The following is a 23,523-nucleotide window of genomic DNA, read 5'->3' as shown; positions in this document are numbered from 1 at the left end:
CAGACTCACAGAGCCTCACATACTTTAATCCCTGAGGTATTTAATGAACTTTTTCTCTTACCCCCACTCTGATAAACTAAAACTGCGTGACCATGTCAAAGTCTTCCTGGGTTGTTTAACCGCTTTGAAGGGATCAAACCCGAGAGTACTAAAATGCTGCAGGAGACAATGAAATGTTTTGATGAATGATGGATTTTGGATTTGTTTTAAATAAAATACATATGGAGATGTTGCAGTGATTTCTAAAGAGATATTCAAAAAAGTTATTTGTTTTTTATTATGAGGTGGTTAAATTCTTTAGTAATTGTTGGGGTTGCACTGCACATGGAAGCGAATGCATTTCTGATTTGAATAGCACCTACACTATATCCTTTCCAGCTTCAGGCTTGTCAAAAATATTATCAGTCATTTTCCAGTGTAGCAAATAGAGGTTTCACCGACTAGGCCTTGCTGTCTGAACAATTGGGATAGCTGAAAATAAGCTCTCTTGCCTTGTTCCAAATTACCTTTCACCCTGTAATTCCAGAACTTGCACTGAAACAGTAAGGAAGCGGAAGAAAAAATTGTCTTGGGGCTATTTTTTTAGCTCCAGACGTCATGAAACAAAATGAACTCCAAAACTGCGTCCCAAATGATGCCCTACTCCCTATATAGTGCACTACTTTCGACCAAAACCCGTATGGGCCCTGGTCAAAAGTAGTGCACTCTAAAGAAAATAGTGCGGCATTTGGGACACAGTGCAAGTTCAGGTTGAGGCTTAGTTTAGCCTGAGGTTGGTTTTCCCTGTGTAAGTGTGTTGGAGGTTCGGCGGCCTAAATTTCCCCCATCTACCCATCCCACAGCCAACGAAGTGACAGGGCAATTTGCATTACCGCCCTGACCCGAGGAACTAGCACGACCACACACGCTCACAGTAATGAATTTAAAGGCATTGCCTCTTCTTTTTTCATTTAAGCCTACGTGTGTTCTCCTATCTAACATATTACCATTTGGGATGTAGATTTTTCTGAGCAAGGAGAATATTTAATAACAAAAGGATACTTTTTTCCCTTGCCCCTTTTAGTCATGTGTCAGTTTGAGTTTGCATCTTTGCCGCGAGGCCCTCGAGGCCAGGTGTTGGTTAGGGACTGAAAACTGTTAAAAATCAGGATTGACCTGTGACCTGGGGGCTACAACACCAAGCATAGCAACCAAAAGGTCCTTATACTATACTGTATGTATATTGTATGTTCCCAATACAAAAGTACAAAAGGCCAGACTAAGGTTTAAACATGTTGGTTTAAACATATATATTTTTAAAGCAAACTTCCAAGAGCTCCGGAATATCTATTAATCTTCAGTACGTTCCAAATGCAAGTCGCCAACAAATAGATATTAGAAATCAAAGACGGTGAGCAGCTAGCCCTCGTTGTCAGGGAAAAGAAATGACTCCAAGAGAAAAGTGTCAGTTCCTCTTGAGCTGTCTGTCCAACCAACGACACGGCAGATCAATAGACTTCCCAAGCATAAGACATTCCAACTCCACATTCCATCCCTGAGCCAGCCAGCCAGCCTGCCAGCCAGGCAGAGAAATGGAAGGGTCTGGAATAAGTCAGGAGCTGAGGCACAGGTCCATCATGGCATGTCACTGAAATGAAATGAGTTGTCTCTGGACACGATCGATGGCTGACATAACAGCAGTGGCGGGGCCAGTGAAAGGGAAAGTAACAGTCGAACAAGGTTTCCTGAAGTTATTACCTCCACTTCTGTCAGAAATCATGGCTTGATGCATTACATGGGTTCTGTATTGTGCAGTGGACAAGGCAAACAAAAACAGGCCATGGAGGGAACAGGATGATAGATGACGTTAGAATCTCAATGCTGCTATTCGCTTAGATAGATATGTTGTCCGTGACTGTTATGGACAGACACATGAAGGAAGACGTCATGACTTGCTTTAGAAAAACAAATGTATGTAGAAAATAAACCCTTTTATTTAAGTTTTCCACAGATTTGTATAGTAAATATTTATATGTATATATTCGGAAAGTATTCAAACCCCTTGACTTTTTCCACATTTTGTTATGTTACAGCCTTATTCTAAAATTGATTATATCGTTTTTTTCCCTCATCAATCAACACACAATACCCCATAATGACAAAGCAAAAACTGAAACATCACATTTACATAAGCATTCAGACACTTTACTCAGTACTTTGTTGAAGCACCTTTGGCAGTGATTACAGCCTCGAGTCTTCTTGGGTATGACACTACAAGCTAGGCACACCTGTATTTGGGGCATTTCTCCCATTCTTCTCTGCAGATCCTCTCAAGCTCTGTCAGGTTGGATGGGGAGCATCGCTGCACAGCTATTTTCAGGTCTCTCCAGAGATGTTTGATCGGGTTCAAGTCCGGGCTCTGGCTGGGCCACTCAAGGACATTCAGAGACTTGTCCGGAAGCCACTCCTGCGTTGTCTTGGCTGTGTGCTTAGGGTCGTTGTCCTGTTGGAAGGTGAACCTTTGCCCCAGTCTGAGGTCCTGAGTGCTCTGGAGCAGGTTTTTCAAGGATCTTACTGTATTTGCTCCATTCATCCCTCGATCCTGACTAGTCTCCCAGTCCCTGCCGCTGAAAAACATCCCCACAGCATATTGCTGCCACCACCATGCTTCACCGTAGGGATGGTGTCAGGTTTCCTCCAGACGTGACACTTGACATTCAGGCCAAAGAGTTCAATCTTGGTTTCATCAGACCAGAGAATCTTGTTTCTCATGGTCTGAGAGTCCTTTAGGTGCCTTTTGGCAAACTTCAAGTGGGCTGTCATGACTTTTACTGAGGAGTGGCTTCCATCTGGCCACTCTACCATAAAGGCCTGATTGGTGGAGTGCTGCAGAGATTGTTGTCCTTCTGGAAGGTTCTCTCATCTCCACAGAGGAACTCTGGAGCTCTGTCAGAGTGACCATCGGGTTCTTGGTCACCTCCCTGACCAAGGCCCTTCTCCCCCGATTGCTCAGTTTGGCCAGGCGGCCAGCTCTAGGAAGAGTCTAGGTGGTTCCAAACTTCTTCCATGTAAGAATGATGGAGACCACTGTGTTATTGGGGACCTTCAATGCTGCAGACATGTTTTGATACCTTTCACCAGATCTGTGCCTTGACACAATCCTGTCTCTGAGCTCTACGGACAATTCCTTCGACCTCATGGCTTGGTTTTTGCTCTGACATGCACTTTCAACTGTGGGACCTTGCAGGTGTGTGCCTTTCCAAATAATGTCCAATCAATTGAATTTACCACAGGTGGACTCCAATCAAGTTGTAGAAACATCTCAATGATGATCAATGGAAGCAGGATGCACCTGAGCTCAATTTCGTGTCTCATAGCAAAGGGTGTAAGTAAATCAAATATTATCAAAATATTAATGTCTGTGTTTTTTAAAATAAAATAAAAATAATACATTATGAATACCATGCTTTTCTTCTAATCTAATCCTCCAAACACAAATAGCGACAGCCCTAGATTATTATTTTCACATGTAGCTCTTCTCCCACACAGAGGTCAGGACAGTGGCCAGTAGTGTGACCCGGGGACCTGTCTGTAACAACCTGTCTGTCCCTGTTACTCACAGGCCTGCACACACACTGACAGGTGCCAATCCCAGACTATATTATATTAAAGGTGTCAAAGTGATGGCCGTCGAAGGAAAAGGAAAACAAAATTCTGTAAATCATTGAAGCGTTTGTAGGCTAACATGTTATGTGTGTAAGCTTACCCACTGGGCACACACTGGTCAAATCAACATTGTTTCCACGTCATTTCAATAAAATGACATGGAACCAATGTGGAATAGACGTTGAATTGACATCTGTGCCTAATGGGTAGGAACTATATATTACATGATTTTTTAAAATGTGTTTGATCTTATGTTAATTTGCACAGCATTGTTAAAGATATGCATGTAAAGATATATTTAGTCTGTTGTATATACTGTATTGCAATTTGTTTTACGGTGTTGTGGCTCGTAATTCTTTGCTTAGTAGTTCATTTAAATAGCTATGCTGACTTAGTCTTTAAACTTAGTCTCTTAAACTATCTGTCATCCGACAAATAGCACCGTTCATTATTTACCCACCTAGCGCTATATCATCCATTCATAATTCATAATACTCTACAAGAAAAACCCTTGCAATACCATCATAGTATATTAGTCTCAATACCAGGATCCTCCAAAATGTAGTTATTGGACCTAATTGATCTAAAATGGCTTGAAATTTGTAGTGGGACAACACTAAGTATCCAATACGTTTCCAACCTAGGGAACATGAAACATGAGAGCGTGTTGTCTCCAGTACTGTGAGGTAGGCCAGGCTACAGTAGATAGCTTCACTGTCGACTGGGCGCTTCCATACATGCAACAGTCTAGCTACAGATTTCCTCCCAGTGTGAGTCTCCTATCTCCATGCTGTCAGAAAAATGAGTGTTTAACCTAATGGAACTTAGGGATGCATCCCAAATGGCACCCTATTACCTTAAAAGTGCACTACTTTTCATAAGGCTCTGGTCAAAAATAGTGCACATTAAAGGGAATAGGGTGCCATTTGGAACACACCCTTACAGGAGGACTCTCCCCACTCCCTGTTGAAATATCCCCCAAATGGTGGTGGTGGTGACGGTGGATGGACTTGGCATGGTGGCGACGGCCATTTCAGCTTGTTTCTGCCTGCATTAATCCATGTCCGGTTAACAAAGGGGGGGAGGGGCTGCTGTCGGTAACAGGTGTCTGGAGCTCTGACTCCACCCCAACTCCCGCCTACCTCCCCCCGTCTCCCCTCCCCTGGCCCTCCCTAGCTCCCCAGGAGCCACTGAGGTCTGGCTGTAAGATGTCTTACATGGTGTGGCTCCATGACAGACTCCTATCATTCATGCAGGGAGGAAGGCTGGGTATTGCCTGGCCCTGCCAATACCTTATCTCTCTAGCTACTGGGTCTCTCTCTCTCTCTCTCTCTCTCTCCTCTCTCTCCACTCTCTCTCTCTCTCTCTCTCTCTCTCTCTCTCTCTCTCTCTCTCTCTCTCTCTCTCTCTCTCTCTCTCTCTCCACTACAATTAATTTTACTTTGATTTTGCTAAGTGAATTATATTACAGTTCTATGTACAGTTTTCGTATTTCTTCTACAGACAGGCTCCAACATCCAGCCCTACAGTAAATCTCCCCCCTCTTTTCCCTTTTTTCTCTCCTCTCTCTCTCTCTCCCTCTCTCTCTCTCAGTGTGAGCCCATTCCCTTCAGAGGCTGTTCCTCCTACACACAAGAGATCAATTTATCTTGGAGACAGGAATCCATATTTTTCTCATTGCAGGTATTGCGTCCTCCTCTCCTCCTCTGTCCACCAGCCCTCCATCCCTCCATCCCTCCCTGCTCAGACCCCCCACTCATGTGAAGCTGATTCAGCTTTTAGCCCTTCCTGCCCTGACCTTAGAGGTTTCACCGGTTGCACTAACTGTCCTCCTGTTCTCTTCAATTTGTAGCGCGTAACCACCGCCTCCCTGCCTGACGGGGCTCCCCACGGCACATCTCCAAAGGTGTTCCATCACACTACAGTAAATGTGAAAAACTGATGCACTCAGAATGGCAAAAAAAACCCTGCTTGATATCAACAGGGGAGTGGACAGGGGCATTTATAACACATTTCTCTCTTACCGTTGTCTACCTTGCAGATAGAGGAAGACCATGGAGGATCCCCGGTGGCCCTAACCGATCAATACTACATGGGAGTTAAATTAGACCTCAAGTCAAGCACACATCTACCTTGGCTGCGATAGGTCCGACCTAAAATCCCTTGAAAATTTACTTTTTCCACTAAGTTAACCAATAACTGGATGAAATGAGATGGAAAAGAGCAGCTGTCTTGCCTATTTCTTATTTCCTTTATTTCTGTTCACCACAAATGCGAGGTCTATCTAACAGAGACCAATGCTATTGCTCTGGGTTCCTTTTCAAATCACTTAAGCATCAATGAAATGCACAATTAACAGGAATGCAGAAGAAATATGACACACACATGTGCACTTACATATGTGCATGCACACGCACACGCATATTCATGCACACAAACAGAAAGTAATATAGAATACGCATAATAATGACCGTTTTCCACTGAAACAGTGATATTACATTAAAAACTGAAAAAAAGAGAAAAGTCAGTTTTTCTATTCAGTGATTTGCATAATGTGGTAAAAAAATGTGTAACACACACACCGTGATACATTAGCCTTGCCAGGCAGGCGGTGCTCGACATGGCACTAACACTCAGGTGAGAGCCAGACAAACAGGCAGAGAAGTTGGCACGCAGCCTAATTTGCAGCGTATCATCCCATCAAAACCTGCACAGGCTCAGTCCCATTCCCCACACCTGCTGCACTTTATATTCCCTCTGAAGCAGAGTAGAGCAGGTAGAGAGAGAGAGAGAGAGTGTGTGTGTGTGTGTGTGTGTGTGTGTGTGCTGCCAGCTGCTCTACCTCCCTACCTCCATTTACCTCCTCCAATTGAATTTGGGTCAGGAAATGCTTGCTCTCTTGGATCAATAGGCCATATGCACTCAACACAGCTGACACCTTACACCTGATACTCATCCAACATCCTGATAGCTACCATCCAACCTGCCTGGCTGGGGACCAATTACACACGGCACAGCTACCTGAGGGAATTCTCTTAGTCCCCTCTTATCTGGAGTGATATCTCCTAGGATTACAGGTACTTAGGCCTCATTATGTCTGCTCTATTACCTGCCAATTGCCCCACACGCCCGGGCGGTAGCTAGCTCTCTGTTTGCACAACAACCAGTCTAGGCTAACTTTCGGCTTCTCTTCCTACTCAATAGCTTCTTTGTAGTGACGGCAGGGAGTCAGTCACGGTAGGCACGCTTACACACTTAGGGGAAAGGCAAGCCGATAGCTCTGTCTGACAGACACACTTACACTGCCAGGTGAAAGGTAAGCCGATAGGTCTGACAGACTAGACAGACGCGTGCCGGATACCTTTTCTCTGCCAGATTAGAGCCGGAGGCGGTGAGAGGGTAATTGATGCTGACAGACGTACCTGTGTAGGATTCCGCTGTTCACTACCTGCCACCACTCCCCTTACTGCCTTCTGTTAAAATCTCAACAATTAAATCAGGGAGATTTAGGCGTTAAAAAAAGTAAATATAGATTTCTTTTTTCTACCAAACCCTCCCTTCTTCTGACTGAGGGAACACCTGGCTTTCTACCTGTTCTCCTCTAGTGGTGCTGTTCTCCGTAAAGTAGTTACAACCTGCAGGTTCATGGAATGATACACTACACTGGAAAGCAGGTAGAGGACAGAGAGTTATAGTTGGGAAAGAGAGTTAGCAATTATACTACCTTGATCACAGGAGTCATTAAGATATTAGTCATCATTTTAATCAACATTAGTAATGTCAATTGTTGTTTATTTCTTCTTTCGTTATGCAATTGATTTGACAGGGACAGTAATTTCTACCACATTTGAGGCCAACACTTGATGCCATAATGCAAATGATTTAATTCAGAACTAATCGATAGAAAGTAAACAAGAACAAAAACAATCCCAAAATAAGTTAATTTCATGCCTTTATCACCCAGGTGGCAGGAATCCCCAAGGTATTATCATTTCATTTGATTGAAAACAGCAACCTGTTATGATAAATAATAATAACCCCCCAACCAACCACAAACACCTGGCCTGGACACCAAAATAGAAGATGAGCGTTGGTAGCTAGCTAACAATGATTAGTTATTGTACCAGCACCAGGAGAGGAAACCACACAACCACCCCCACCACCTGATTTCCATATTCCGCTCTACCTTCCTCCTCTCCCCTCCCCTTCTGTCCGGCCCCCTCTCCCTTCTCACTATCAATAGCCAGGCACCTGCTTCCTGCCACCCCCACACAAAGAGCAGCTAGGCCCTCTATGACTGCTTGCACCTGTAAGTGCTTATACATGACGTACCCATGTTACCAACCCATCATTTCTGAGCTTCAAGAGCCGGCATTAAGCTCTTAACAGGACACCACTGTTGTTGTCGTCGGAAGCTTCTGGATGGGACACTTTCCAAGACAGTGAAAGCGTTTCCAAACACCGAGGCAGAGTAGAGAACACGTTCAGGAATCAGCACCTCCAGTATTAGCCAATAGCTGTGTGTCAGTGCTTTCAGCTTCCGCCAGCAGTTCAATGGAAATGTGAGAGGCAGTGTAGTGAGGAAATGTAGTGAGTGTATTGTGTGTTGTATTACAGTCAAGGATGGAAGGACAGGTGATTAATGCCAATGCAATGTTTCCCTGTTTACGGGAAAGTGGTATTGATTTGATTTAGTAGGGGGAAAGGTTAGTCTTTCCAGCCACTGGTTTTAGGTCAGCTGTGTGTGTTGTGTGTGTGTGCGTGTGTGTGTGTGTGTGTGTGTGTGTGTGTGCGTGTGTGAGGGTGATGGGGGTAGTAATGACACCTCACTAGGGGGAGGTGGGGAACTGGTCAAGCAGGAAATAGAGACATTCTCTGGCTGGTCGCTGAGTGGCGTTAGGCCTAATGCCGATGGGAAGTGGAGTGGACTTTCAATGGCGATCAGATGTGACATAGTCTGACACTCACTGCTCCATTAAGCCATTTTAGCTGACAAACAGGCGGGTGGAGCATGTTTTGAGGTTTATGGTCAACCCTCTGCCACCTGAACTCGAGCTAGTGATTTGCAAGGTAGTCAAAATAGTAGTGTAGGTTCTGCAAGCAAATGCATTTTTCTATTATGATGGTGAAAAAAACATGTGTTTGGGGGATATTTAAGGGATATTATCATTTTGTGGTATTCTTCCATGCTTCTTTTCAATGTAAACTGAATTATGCAGGGATAATGATAATTAATGTCGTATACAGTAAGGTAAAATTGGGTATATTTCAACCACTATGAACTATAATAATCACAGTTTAGCCACTGTAAAACCCATCATAAAACTGTGAGGTAGCACTCAGAAAATAAATCCAGTGTAATGGTCCTCAACAAGGGGAAACATGTTCATTTTTACATCAGGTATGACAGGATCACACCCTCACCAGACTTGTTTGAGACCTTGTTTTTTTCTTTCTCTCTTCTCCCAGTTTCTGTCATTTCCAAAAAAAGGTGGCGTCGCCATCTGACAGTAATTAACAGATGACAAAAATATCCCTGCTTTAACTTGAGGTGGGAAATCACAAAGCCAAGTTATTTTCTCATTAATTTACCGTTGTTTGCTCTCTTTGCCTGGGGGGGAGGGGAGGACGTAGACGGTTAGACGTAGAGTATGCTAAGACCTGAGATAAAACCTTAATAAGACACCATACTGTTGGACATTTACACCGCAGACAAATAAACCATCAAGTTATTGCTTCTTTCATGCAGATTGTTTTCACTCCTGTCAGGCTGTGTTCGGTAGGATATTAGTTCAGCCCTTAGAACCTGCATATCAATGATCTAACTGAACCTTGAACCTGCTACAGATAACTACTATGTGTGTTATTCAAATTGTCCTATCAGAGCTAACACACAGGCACTATACAGTAAACATGTAAATACTGTATATGGATATACCAGCCAAGGCTACTAACCTTCTTATAACATGCCATTGTGATGCTACTGGAGTTGTTCACCAGTATTTGGTGAAGCTAGCAAGTGATGGAGGCTCAAGGTAGTTGTAAGACAATAGCCCCCTGTTTCAGAATAAACAGTGATCCATTTTTGTTATAAAGATCAAATAAAAATGGTGGGTGCTTATATTGATCTTATTTCACTCACTGAGAGAAAGAGACTGTGCTAAACTATCCCATCGTCTTTCTCCTCTCCTCTCCTCTCCTCTCCTCTCCTCTCCTCTCCTCTCCTCTCCTCTCCTCTCCCCTCTCCTCCTCTCCTCTCCTCTCCTCTCCCTCTCCTCTCCCTCTCCCTCCTCCTCTCTCCTCTCCTCTCCTCTCCTCCTCTCCTCTCCTCTCCTCTCCTCTCCTCTTCCCACTGACTCTCCCTACAACCGAACAAAGCCTCACCACAGACACTGACAGACCTCCTGGATGCCCCTGGGGGTTTAAAACAAGGATTTGTCATTCGCATGTTTGTTCTTTAATAAAAGCAGAAGGCCTCTAGTAGCAGGGATAGCAAGCCCCCTCTTTGTCAAAAGGCTTGATTTACTGTGATCTGATCAGCGTAACATTAATCGAGGGAATAGGTGCCATTACGCCTGCATATTTAAAACCACCTAAATGTGTGGAGCAGGTGGTACACAATGCGTCTTATTGTTATTAGTTCACAGTAGTCAAGATGGCAGATTTCATAATGCTTTCAAATGGCACATAACAGAGACACCTCCCATGACTGCCAAGAACAATTCAGCTCGGAGCCAGGGGAGAGCAGAAGGCTGTACCCCGTACCTTTTCACTCTAAACTCACTCTCTCGCTCTAGTCTAAAAGCTACACTGGGGAGTGGTTATCAAATAGATTGTAAATCGATTTTAAAAGTCAGGGTTTTTGCGTTGTCTTATGCCTGCAAATGTGAAGATTAACATATTGTTAGGATGTTGAATAGGATACATAAATGTAGTATTTATTTTTATCTACTTACAATATCATTATTTGGGATTTCACTTGCAGTACATACTGCACTCCCAAATAATATCAATAAACAATATTGACGCTTAAAATATAATTTTGATTTATTTTCCTGTAAATGCCAGTTAATCAACAAACTGTAGCTAGATAATTATGTAAAAGATAACTATAAGGCAACATTTGTGTTAAATCCTATTAAAAATTGATTTCAATCAATTTAACTTTTTCTTTCTGGGGGTTGAAATAATCCCCCAGAAGTCAGGAGGGCCTAGTCAGACTCCCTATAGCAACCTTCAGCACTGTGTTTGTAATGAAATCTAACACTTGGATGAGAGAACCAGACAGGCCACCTGTGTTTCCCGATTGTTCACTCTCAGAGTAATGAAGAAGGGAAAAAAGGAGGAGAGGAAAAAGAGAGGGAAAAGGAACAAGAAGCTACTTAGTAATGAGGGTTGACACAGCCAGTCACAGTCAGAGGCCTTGATCACTATCTGCAGGAACACAACACACAAACACACACACACACACACACACACACACACAAACATACACAGACACATGCATACACACACACATGCACACGCACGCACACACACACACACACAACTGGGAAAAGCTAAGGGCCATGTTGGAGAAAAGAACCGGCAACATCTGCAGTATCCGTTGTTGATAGCATGGTTGCCAGCTTGGAGACAGATCACAGACCCAGAAAGATGCTAGAGTCCGGGCTCTACCTCTTGGCCACCCTCTCTCAGATCCTTACTTCCAAGCCTCCTAGCTACCACCTGTTAGTTAATTTGCAGTGACTAAAAGGACACCCTGATTCTCTGAAGTCAAACTCTCTCTCTCACTCTCTCTCTCTCTCCCTCCCTCTCTCAGAGCCCCCTCTCCCTCTTTCTCTCTCCCTCACACACCCCCTCTCTCCGCCTACGACAGAGCCCCGGAAATCAGGAGGCAAAGTTCTCTTTGATGTTAGGAGGCTCAAGTCACAAACCCTCGTCCATTTATCATCAGCTAGGACCCCGTGACATGGGGCTTGGCATAGGACAAAAAGGTTTAATGACTGCAAGAACACTAATTAGATTAAAATGTGCATAACATACATTATCCCAAAATATTCAAGTACACAGTCATGTCTTCACAAGCAAAGCTTCAGGAATGCAAAGATAGTTTTCTGTGAAAGTCTGGGCATTTATACACAGCAATAAAGCTATATACTTTCTTGTTGTTGTATTTCTCGCTCTTCTCACACCATAGCATCCACACAGTTGTCTTGTGGTCCACTAAAGTTCAACTCCAATGGTAGAAAACATGCCTTTTTTTGTGTCAACATTGATTTTTCTCTCCTACTCTAATAGGAAAGTGAATTCTTCAAAGTCTTCAGTAGCCCAAAGCATGCCTGAAATCCCTGGATTTCAACGTTTTTTTTAACTGTCGTTACAATGCAACAATCTCAATGGGTGAAGGCAAGACAAAGCTCACATCTTAAGGTATCTACTTTACCAAAGGTAGAAAAATAAATCTTCACATAGGTACTGTATATGAAGTCTTGATAGCTTGTGCGACTTGAAATCAATACTATCCCCTTAAGCTGGAAAGTGTATCTTTGCGCAGCAAAATAAAAGGTATTTCAGCCCCCCTTTATCAAACCATTCAAGGTATCGAAAAAAAAAAAAAAAACTTCTCAGACAAGTCAGATAAAGCCCTAAAACTGTTACAAAATGGACAAACTTTCCTGGAGCTTGTCTGTCAAAATTCAAAGTTTGAACTCTCAAAGTCAAAGAACAAGCAGATGTCTCTACCGTAAACTTGGGTTGTTATAACGAGTTCTACTGAGCATCCTGTCTGTTCAATTATACCTTATTTTTTTTCCTTCTCTCCATCCTGTCTTCCCTGAGTAGAGTGAAGGTGTTAAAAGGGATTCATGAGGGGCTCTGTATTCCATTATGCAGGTCTGTTCCTGTGCTGTCTGCTGTCTCCTCTTTACACCTCACATTGCATCTCTGCCCGCCGAGGCTCACGCACACACACACACACACACACACACACACACACACACACACACACACACACACACACACACACACACACACACACACACACACACACACACACACACACACACACACACACACACAGAGACAAACTTCAGCAGCTCAAATGCAACCCGTGGATGGGGTAAGGTAAAAAGACCCTAGTTAACTTCACTGTCTCCGTTCACCTCAGGCCACCAGATTAACAAATGCTGCTACTGCCTGCAGGATGTGTCTTTTTTCATCCCAAATGGAACCCTATTCCCTATATAGTGCACTACTTTGGGATCTGCCAGCTAGGGCTTCCGGCCCCAGGGCCTTTAGTCCATTACAGCTTCACCCATGTGTGTTAGCTAGACGCTAGCTGTTCTCTGTAACATGCCTATGTACATTACATATGCTGTTCTCCAGTGAGTCTGAGTGTATGTATTAGATGTTAGTGCTGTAGGTCGCCTGGATATAGGGTGCCTGCGTAGGATGTATATGGTAAAGTGGCATGTTGAGGAAAACATATGCATATACATACACTGGTATAGCTAGATGTATTTATTGGCATCAACTGTGTTGTACTTCAGCTTCTCTGTCACTGTTGAATGGTACGTGCCACTAGATGCTAGATTCTTTATGTTGCTTTTGTTCTCGTTTGTAGCCCATTGATTTTGAGGAAAGCACACCAAATATAAAAGTATTACATTGAAATATTCTGCATTCCTAATTGTATAAATTGAATAATTGTAATTGCTATTACAAAACCTATCAGAGGATACTGTACATTCCTGTGATTAAAAAACCTCACACATTAAACACATCATGAATTATTTTCACAGCTCCCATCCTTCCCTATCCCTGAGATTGGTATCCTTTACTATCCTACACACACACAGGAAGGAAAATGAAAGTTGACATTGACCATACACACAGACAGCCCACATCACACCCAAACTGAGTTGTATAACTCAATAGGACTTGTGTGTGTTGTGACCCCATGCATAAAACATTAGAAACCCCGGTTGGTACCTGTGTGGATGTGTACACGTGGGAACAGGGAGATGCGAGTTTGCTGAAGCTCGGCGCTCACATGAAAAACGCATCCAGCGCACTCTGAAAAGCAGCCAACGAGCTTTGCGCTTAGCACTGAGGCCCGGCCGAGCCTTGGAGGCCTGACCCGGTGTGTAGCCTTCTCGCTGTAGAGGCTGGGGGTTGGGGGTTGAAGTGAACACTGTTGGCAATAAGGTGAGCATCTGTGCAGTGCTGTGGATGGAAAAAGGAGCATCAGGAGGTTAGCGCTGTGTCGAGTTATATGTGTGTGTACAGTGTGTGTGTATGTGCGAGTGTGTGTGTTTCTTTATATGTGTGTGTTGAAAGGGGAGGACATTTTTGTGCCTGCAGCCATTCCCTCCCTGTCTACCCATGCAACCTGAATCGCTTTAGAAAGGAATTGGAGTGCATGCAAGTGAGATAATCAAGTAAATCAACTGTGTTCTGCAAGAATTTGTCTCTGTCTGACACATAAATATTAAGCACATTAGGATCAGCCAGTGAAGCAAATATATATAAATGTAGTAGCAGTAATCCACAATGATATGGTGCTCTGTGCATATTTGTGTTCAGAGAGAGAGAGGTGGGGAGGGAGGGAGGGAGGTGGGGGGTTCGAGAGAGAAACAGAGAGAGAGAGAGAGATGAGAGAGAGAGAGAGAGAGAGAGAGAGAGAGAGAGAGAGAGAGAGAGAGAGAGAGAGAGAGAGAGAGAGAGAGAGAGAGAGAGACAGGAAAAAAGAAAGGGCGAAAGGGAGCGTGTGTGATTCTATTGCACAGATGGGTCAGTGTGGTAGGTGTGAAGCACAGAGAGAGGGAAAGGTGAGGCCAAGACACGAGGACCGTGTGTTGCCATGTGTACACAGTTACGCTCATTAGTATGCAACAACTCCTCTCCTTCCAAAGGTGATCGTTTCTCTCCAAAAATGAAGAGGGAAATAGACAGCAAATGGTAAAAGGTAGGTAGGGGGGAGAGAAAGACAGGGAGAGAGGAGAGAGAGAGCAGATAGAAAGAGGGAAAGAGAGAGAACAAGCAAGTGATCGAGGGTGAGAGAGAGAAAGAGAAAATTAGCAAGTTAAATAGAGAGAGAGAGACTGAGAGAAAGAGAGAGACAGGGAGAAAGAGAGAGAGAGAGAGAGAGAGAGAGAGAGAGAGAGAGAGAGAGAGAGAGAGAGAGAGAGAGAGAGAGAGAGAGAGAGAGAACAAGCGATCGAGAAAGAGAACAAGCGAACAGAGCAGGCCTCCCTCTCGTCCCTCTGAAGTTGTTCCTCCTGAGCTTGCCAGCACGTGGTGACCTGTGCAACACCTTTATCAGGCCAGATGGTGGAGACGGGGGCGGCAAGAGCGGTAGAAATCTGCCAGAACAATCTGCTGCTAGCAGGTGTCAGCTAATTGTCTCCGAGGCTCAGGCTGCGATGAGCATGCCAACGCTACCTGAGTGGAAACAAATATCTTCATTTACCCCTAGTGCTCGTCAAGGGAGCAGCGCTTCCAAGAACTGGAACATAACAAGGAACCGAGGAGAGAGGGAGGAGAGGAGAGAGCGAAGAGAGAAGAGGAGGCACAAGTGTGGCTTTGTCAATTAAAAGAAAGGCTGCAGTGTTCCTAGTGTTCCCATTCTGTGATGCTTCCCCACAGATCTCAATAGAAAATACACAAATGACAATATACATCAATGTAGAAATTCATTTATATATATATATATATATATATATATATATACATTTACAAGGGACATGTTTTATACAAAAAGGGGTCTTAGGTTTTAGGTTTTATTTGTTTGTTTTTTCATCCAGAAAAAAAAACTATGTGTACAAGGATGCCCTCATTGAATACGATGCGTTCATTGAATTTGCCCATGAAGATAGAGGATGGATAAACACCAAACAGAGAAGTGGGTGAATATAAGGGAATAGAACGTCCTAGTGCTTCTATTGTACACGCCTGTCTGTGAATCAGTCAGTCCACTATTCCCAACCTCCGTCAGGTTGTGGGGACACAGAAACTGCAGGGGGCAGTATCAAATGTGTTATACCAGGCATGTTCCAATGTCTCCCAATTTTTTGGTATCTTTCAACAAAGGAGAGAGAGAGAGAGCTGATCTGAGATGCAGTGAGAGCTGGAAGACTTGTCCCCCACTACACTCATACAAACTGAACCGTTCATTCACACATGGATAGCTAGCAACATTTCACATGTTACCGTAGTCTGATTTATTCCGGCTGTGGCTTGGCTTGATGCTTCATGGACTCCAACACTCCCTTCGTGTATTTGCGAAAAGAGATGAGATGTTTGTCTGACAACACAGTGTAACGTAACTTGTGAGAGGCCCTTCCAAATGATTGCGTCTGACCAGAAAGAGGAGAGACGAAGCCTTTATCTTTTCAGTACACTTGTAAACCAGTCTATTTTGGTCTTGTATGAGGTTTTGGTACATGGTAATATTATTCAGACAGTGTTCTGCAATCATATTGCTTCAAAAATATATGGAAATGTTTGCTCTATCCAAAATTACAACCAACTGATTGCAGCATTACCGGAGGAGGCAAGTGGAAGGGGGAGAAGGTAGGGAACTTGTTTGTCTGCCCTTAATTAAATACCAAAATTGGCACACAAAAAAAATAGAAAGATATACCAGTTTCATTTGAGGACCAAAATGTTGACAGCGGCGCCATACAGGTTGCAAAATAGTTGGGAAGAGATTTTTCCATGTGCCGATTCCCACATGGTTTATGAACTGACACACAAACAACGTTTTATTCAAAACTTATAGTTTTTTTCAGTTTAAATGATTATACAAAATTCTTGCCACCAATAGAATGTTATGTATATGGGGCATACAACCCTCCCAGCTCTGCAGATTTTGCTGCAAAGAGACAGAATCACTAGATCACTTTTTCTGGTATTGCTCCTATGTAGCTTGTTTCTGGTCACAGGTTCAGGAATGGCAGAAAAATCACAATATTTACCTCAAATTAACCCTACAAATAACACTGTTAGGAGATTTGGAAAGCCGTAGTCAATCAATCAACAATATACAGTTATAATACTTTTAGTAAAAATATTCATCTTTAACGTACAATCTGTAGATACCATGCGATTAGACAGGTTCAGAATTTATGTGAAACATCATAGCACAGTTGTAAAATATATGGTACATGGAAATCATAAGAGGGAAGTTTATGGAGAGAGGTGGAATGGACTGAGAGTAGCTGAGGGGTGGGTTTAAAAGCTAATGTTTAAAAGCTCAAGTTCTGTAATAGTTATGACTAAAAACACAATACATATTGTATTTCGTATGTGTTTGGGTACTATCTATCCGGATGTGATGTATGTCAAGTACAGTGAGGGAAAAAAGTATTTGATCCCCTGCTGATTTTGTACGTTTGCCCACTGACAAAGACATGATCAGTCTATAATTTTAATGGTAGGTTTATTTGAACAGTGAGAGACAGAATAACAACAAAAAAATCCTGAAAAACGCATGTCGAAAATGTTATAAATTGATTTGCATTTTAATGAGGGAAATAAGTATTTGACCCCTCTGCAAAACATGACTTAGTACTTGGTGGCAAAACCCTTGTAGGCAATCACAGAGGTCAGACGTTTCTTGTAGTTGGCCACCAGGTTTGCACACATCTCAGGAGGGATTTTGTCCCACTCCTCTTTGCAGATCTTCTCCAAGTCATTAAGGTTTCGAGGCTAATGTTTGGCAACTCGAACCTTCAGCTCCCTCCACATATTTTCTATGGGATTAAGGTCTGGAGATTGGCTAGGCCACTCCAGGACCTTAATGTGCTTCTTCTTGAGCCACTCCTTTGTTGACTTGGCCGTATGTTTTGGGTCATTGTCATGCTGGAATACCCATCCACGACCCATTTTCAATGCCCTGGCTGAGGGAAGGAGGTTCTCACCCAAGATTTGACAGTACATGGCCCTGTCCATCGTCCCTTTGATGCGGTGAAGTTGTCCTGTCCCCTTAGCAGAAAAACACCCCCAAAGCATAATGTTTCCACCTCCATGTTTGACGGTGGGGATGGTGTTCTTGGGGTCATAGGCAGCATTCCTCCTCCTCCAAACACGGCGAGTTGAGTTGATGCCAAAGAGCTCGATTCTGGTCTCATCTGACCACAACACTTTCACCCAGTTCTCCTCTGAATCATTCAGATGTTCATTGGCAAACTTCAGACGGCCTGTATATGTGCTTTCTTGAGCAGGGGACCTTGCAGGTGCTGCAGGATTTCAGTCCTTCACGGCGTAGTGTGTTACCAATTTTTTTATTGGTGACTATGGTCCCAGCTGCCTTGAGATCATTGACAAGATCCTCCTGTGTAGTTCTGGGCTGATTCCTCACCGTTCTCATGATCATTGCAACTCCACGAGGTGAGATCTTGCATGGAGCCCCAGGCCGAGGGAGATTGACAGTTCTTTTGTGTTTTTTCCATTTGCGAATAATCACACCAACTGTTGTCACCTTCTCACCAAGCTGCTTGGCGATGGTCTTGTAGCCCATTCCAGCCTTGTGTAGGTCTACAATCTTGTCCCTGACATCCTTGGAGAGCTCTTTGGTCTTGGCCATGGTGGAGAGTTTGGAATCTGATTGATTGATTGCTTCTGTGGACAGGTGTCTTTTATACAGGTAACAAACTGAGATTAGGAGCACTCCCTTTAATAGTGTGCTCCTAATCTCATTTCGTTACCTGTATAAAAGACACCTGGGAGCCAGAAATCTTTCTGATTGAGAGGGGGTCAAATACTTATTTCCCTCATTAAAATGCAAATCAATTAATAACATTTTTGACATGCGTTTTTCTGAATTGTTTTGTTGTTATTCTGTCTCTCACTGTTCAAATAAACCTACTATTAAAATTATAGACTGATCATTTCTTTGTCAGTGGGCAAATGTACAAAATCAGCAGGGGATCAAATACTTTTTTCCCTCACTGTAACTATATTCTTGCTCTGTAACTACTGTGAAGAAAAGAAAGAGAGAAGAATTTATGTGAAATGTGTGTAGAATGTACATGTAACAAAAAATTTGAAAAAGCCGCAAAAACAACATTGTTTTTTGTCCTCCAAAGAGGGGGAGAGGTGGATGGGCCAATAAAAAAAATCATACTGCTGCTGTATTGCATTATCATTTCCTGCTTTTACACACACGCACGGGCATACACGCAAGCACACACACACACACACACACACACACACACACACACACACACACACACACACACACACTGTGGGAGAGAGAGGTCTAATCTATTTTTAAATCTCCACGAGGAGGGAACAAGGTCTTTAAAAGCATCCCTGGACTCCCATTGATCCCTACCCCGCGCTCGCCTCTTCCCATGCTCCAGTCCATTAAGGCTTGCCACTGTGTGCAACACATGTTACTGCGGTAATGTTAGCATAACGGTTTCCGTCTCCTGCTCCCTCCTTGCTTCCAGTTCCTCACCATAAGGAACCAAATCAGGTTAGAGCATGCTGCTTCTCAAAAAGCTCCTGTAGAGATCTGAGTTCTACTTCCCTATCGATGGCTGCATCCCAAATGGCTCCCCATTCACTACATAGTCGACTACTTTTAGCCCCGGTAAATACCTAGGGTGATCCCTATCTCCCCTTTCCCCTTTCCACCCTCTTCGGCCCTGTACTCCCACTCTCCCCTCCTTCACCTTGTACTTTCACTTCATCCATTCCTCTCGTGTCAGATATCGCCGTTAGCCTGATGAGAAGCCATTAGTTAATCCAACACCTACTGGCTTCTGTCTCCCTCGGACCAGCTGGAGGATGATGGTTCACGGTGTGGCATAGTGTTGGGTAGTGTGTTGCATGCAGGTCTCCAGTGCTATACAGGCCACAGAGAGGCTGAGGAAGAGGCAGCAGAGTATTACTCCCTCCCAGTACTGTTGACAGGCTGCCCAAATGGACGTTGTGCTGTCACAGCAAAGTCAAACCCCAAAATCTACTAACAGTGCTGAGAAGTGAGCACCTTCTGTACCCTCAGACCATAGATATGCTGAAGATGATAAAGATGATGAAGAAGATGATGATGATGACGAGGAAGATGATGATGATGGTGATGATGGTGATGATGATGATGATGTTGATTTTTTTTGTCCTTTTTTTGTAGAAGTATTTGGATTAGTATTAGCTGTAGTAGTATTTGAATTCATATTAGTAGAATACATTATATTTGTATAATTATTACGACTAATAGTGATAAAAATAGAGCCAAGTCTTAATTTAAAAGGTAATAGTTCAAGATTATATGTATTTTTGTGTTGAATGCACCACAACTGGAAGACCTTGTGAGAATTAATAGGGATAGGCTGACCCCAGGTGTGGCCACAGAGAGACACAGCAAATACAATAATTACGGTCTTCTTCCCTTCTCGTCTGCGCCCCACCAGCAGAGAGCCTGTCGAGCCCGTCTCCTGTGGTGTGTTAAGTACTGGGGGATGCCCCCACATTGTTTGTGCCACAGTGGGTTCCTGAATGCTTACAGCAGGCCCAGCCCGCCTTCTAGCTGTTTGTCATGTGTCAATCACTCACTGTACAGGCCCATGAGCACTACTATGGCCACCCCTGCCAGTCAATAGTGAGGCCTGGTTATGAAAACAGAGACATAAGAAGTCCCTATTGGTTAGCTAGATGTCACGATTTAACTGGATATGAACCCAAATGCAGACAACTACACCGAGCCAGAGAAGGTTTAACAGGTTTATTTACAAAGTTAAATTGTCCAGGTTTCCAAAAAAAGGGGAAAGCAAGTCCAGGTCTACAGGGAGGGTAACAGATCCAGGTTCTGAGCAGGAGTGGTACCGTAACGTCCTAGTGTCCGTGGTGAGTCCAAAAGGGAGGTCCAGTAGTGGAAAGCAGGATGGTGGTGGCAGGAGTGAAGCGGAGGCAGGAGTCAGGTTCCAATAATCTGTGGCACAGGAGAAATGTAAATAGAACAGGCCAAAAACACAAAGAGCGAAAACAAGCAGGTTGGGTCAGCAGCGACACTAACATGGTCGTCTTGACTATGATCTGACGATGAGTGGCAATTTTGACCGGGTCTTTAAGGCTGAGGTGATTATGGTGAATGAGCTGCAGCTGGAACCCTGACTCCCGCACACCAGACTTCACTCCTGCAATCAAGAACAGACAGAGGGGAGGGGGAGAGCAGAGAGAGAGCTACCTAGCAGCAGTAGGCCTAACACTAGAATGCTAAGTCCCGATTGGTTAGCTAGACTGCTAAGTCCCAATTGGTTTGTTAATTGATTGGTTGAGTGTCATGATGAGCATCTGAGGTATCTGTTACAGCCGATACCTTTTGGGTTGATCCTGAAGTATGTTTCTTTATGTTGCCAAACATCAGGATGTTTGTGGGCATTTTATAAACAGCGAATTAGATGTTTAAACCAGATTGAAATATATTGTTGTATATAACCTGAACGACTACCTTTACAACTATAATGCAGAAGCTGCATTTCATTTCAATTTTCCTCCATTAAAACATGAGCTAGTGAAGGTTTAGTTTGTATGTGTGAGAGTCATTTTACAGACACCACTGTAAAATGGAGTGTTGATCCAGTTATTTTACGCCGTTTTTTTATATGACAGGGTTTATTGTGCATTATGTTGTAGCCCATTCCTCTCCGCTCCTACAATACCCAGCCATGTGTAATTACAGTGCTGTCTGAGCAGAGCAGCAAGATGGAGCAATAGGTGAAAAGGAAAATCCACAGGCACACTTGATTTATGAAGCCCTGCACTGTATCAAAGTCCTAATCTTTCCCGCTTACCTTACCTCAGGGGCAAAGTTACTGGAGAACATGCTTATGATTAGAGCTGGGGTTGAGACTGCCCTCGGCCCCCAGTCTGGCTGTAGGACTCAGGGAGCAGAGAGAGCAAAGAGCTCTGAACTAGACTAGCCACGGCTGGAATGCGGCCAACAGGGTAAGAGCAGGGTAGATCATCCCAAAGGTCCCAAATGTAACAGTTTTATCAGTTAAAAAAATAAAGATTTCATGATATGAATAATATGATGTGCATAATATGAATATCCAACTGTCTTCTAAATTGATAAGATACTGAATCTGAGTGAGAAAACATGACCAAAAAAGAATACTTATACAATCTGGTATCATTACGATATAGCAAATAGTATACTTTTTTTGATATAGTATAAATAAATATTTTGGGTAATTGAAGTATGATGATTGCGCCATACGCTCTGTGGCCCGACCACACAGCTGTCTGCGGCACTCCGCTCTGTTGGAGACGGATCTGTGTGTTTAACTGTTTATTCTTGTATTACCTACACCCACATTAAAACAAGTCAAGTGCATCATTCCAATATGGTGTCATCTGCTCCCTGCAACGCACAGGTGCTGTGGCGCTTGGGATAGCACGTCTGACAAGATCTACTGACATTAAGGTCAAGCCCAGTAAATACACAAAGCCAACACTCATTCCCATAAAAAATTGAAATATTAAAATGCACTGCATTGATTTAGTACTGTTTCACCACAAGCAAAGGATAGAGTGAATACACAGTATTCTCCTTGACAGAATGTCTGAAAGAAACAACTAGTGGATATGATGCTTTTCAATGTAGTGATCGCAGAAGAAGGGGATATCAAATATGTTAAAATGCTCCTCTACTTGGCTAACCAATAACAGTACTATCTCTCAGATTCAGATCACACCATAACGATTTTTGCTATAATTGCATCCAACCTTTTTACAAAACCTTATTATAATAGCCACAAACTCCCATTTGATATGCTAATGTTGAGACTGTGATTCATCAGCTAGGCGTCTCATTTGAGTATGAAATTAGCACTGGCTAATAAGCTACGCTGTGGACACTTTTTCTGCCTTTCTGCCTGTGGCCTGCGCCCCAGTCTACATGTGCACTTTTCAGCGACTGTTGCCGTGGAAGCATTTGTACATTTTATGGTCACTAAACATTCAAGAGCAATTGTAAATGATCATCGCTTTGCTGCCTTCACAGCCGACCAGCCGTGTTGCAGCGTGATCGTGGCCCTGATGAATTTTCATTTGCTAATTGGTGATGCAGTATCATCATTCTGGTTTGTGAAATGAACATTATTAAAATGTATCGCTGTCAATCCATTGGCCTTTGAGCTGGGCTGTTTAGCAAGTCACTGATGATGTTGGGACCTTAGCTGGGTTTCGGTAGGCTGGACATCAAACAAAGGATTTTAGGAATGACCTTTGATCACTGAGGGCATGTTTGGTCAAAAATGTGTATTTGCAATTCAGTCTTTCCCCCTCCTCATAATGTAATCTATTGCCAGTATGCTTGTATTACAGATTACATGAAATGTAACTCACCAAATTTGACGTGGTGTAATTTCAATCTTTGAGCTACCTACCCATGCAATGGTGTGTGATGGAGTTGCACAGTCATAGTACAAATGGTACTATTTATGACTCTCAGCAAATGATGTCACCTCACTGGTACCTTCCTTCTCCAATAACATCACATTGATTCACAATAGCATTTTGTAAACCATATGAAAGAATATAGACCTTGTTTTCCAGTGATGTCACCCATTGAACCCTTTTCACTGTAGGGAATTCACACAACTCAATTGTTACGACAAGGTAAAATGTTTATTCCTATTAGTGTGCTCCCACACAGAGATATGATATTGACCCGGGATTTGCTTGAATCTCTGATCTTATCACAAATTACAGCTGGCATATGGATGCTGTTGGTTGCTTTCACAGAGCGGAAACATCAGTGATTCTTGTGGGGACATGCAACAAAAAAAAAACTAAGAAATCAATAAGGTATGGTGGAGATGTTAGGTAAGTTGTCCCTAACGCCTGCTTTGGGGACAGGCGCCG

The sequence above is a fragment of the Coregonus clupeaformis genome, chromosome 27 (assembly GCF_020615455.1).
Source record: "Coregonus clupeaformis isolate EN_2021a chromosome 27, ASM2061545v1, whole genome shotgun sequence".
Classification (NCBI taxonomy): Eukaryota; Metazoa; Chordata; class Actinopteri; order Salmoniformes; family Salmonidae; genus Coregonus; species Coregonus clupeaformis.
Note: the sequence above shows the minus strand (reverse complement) of the source record.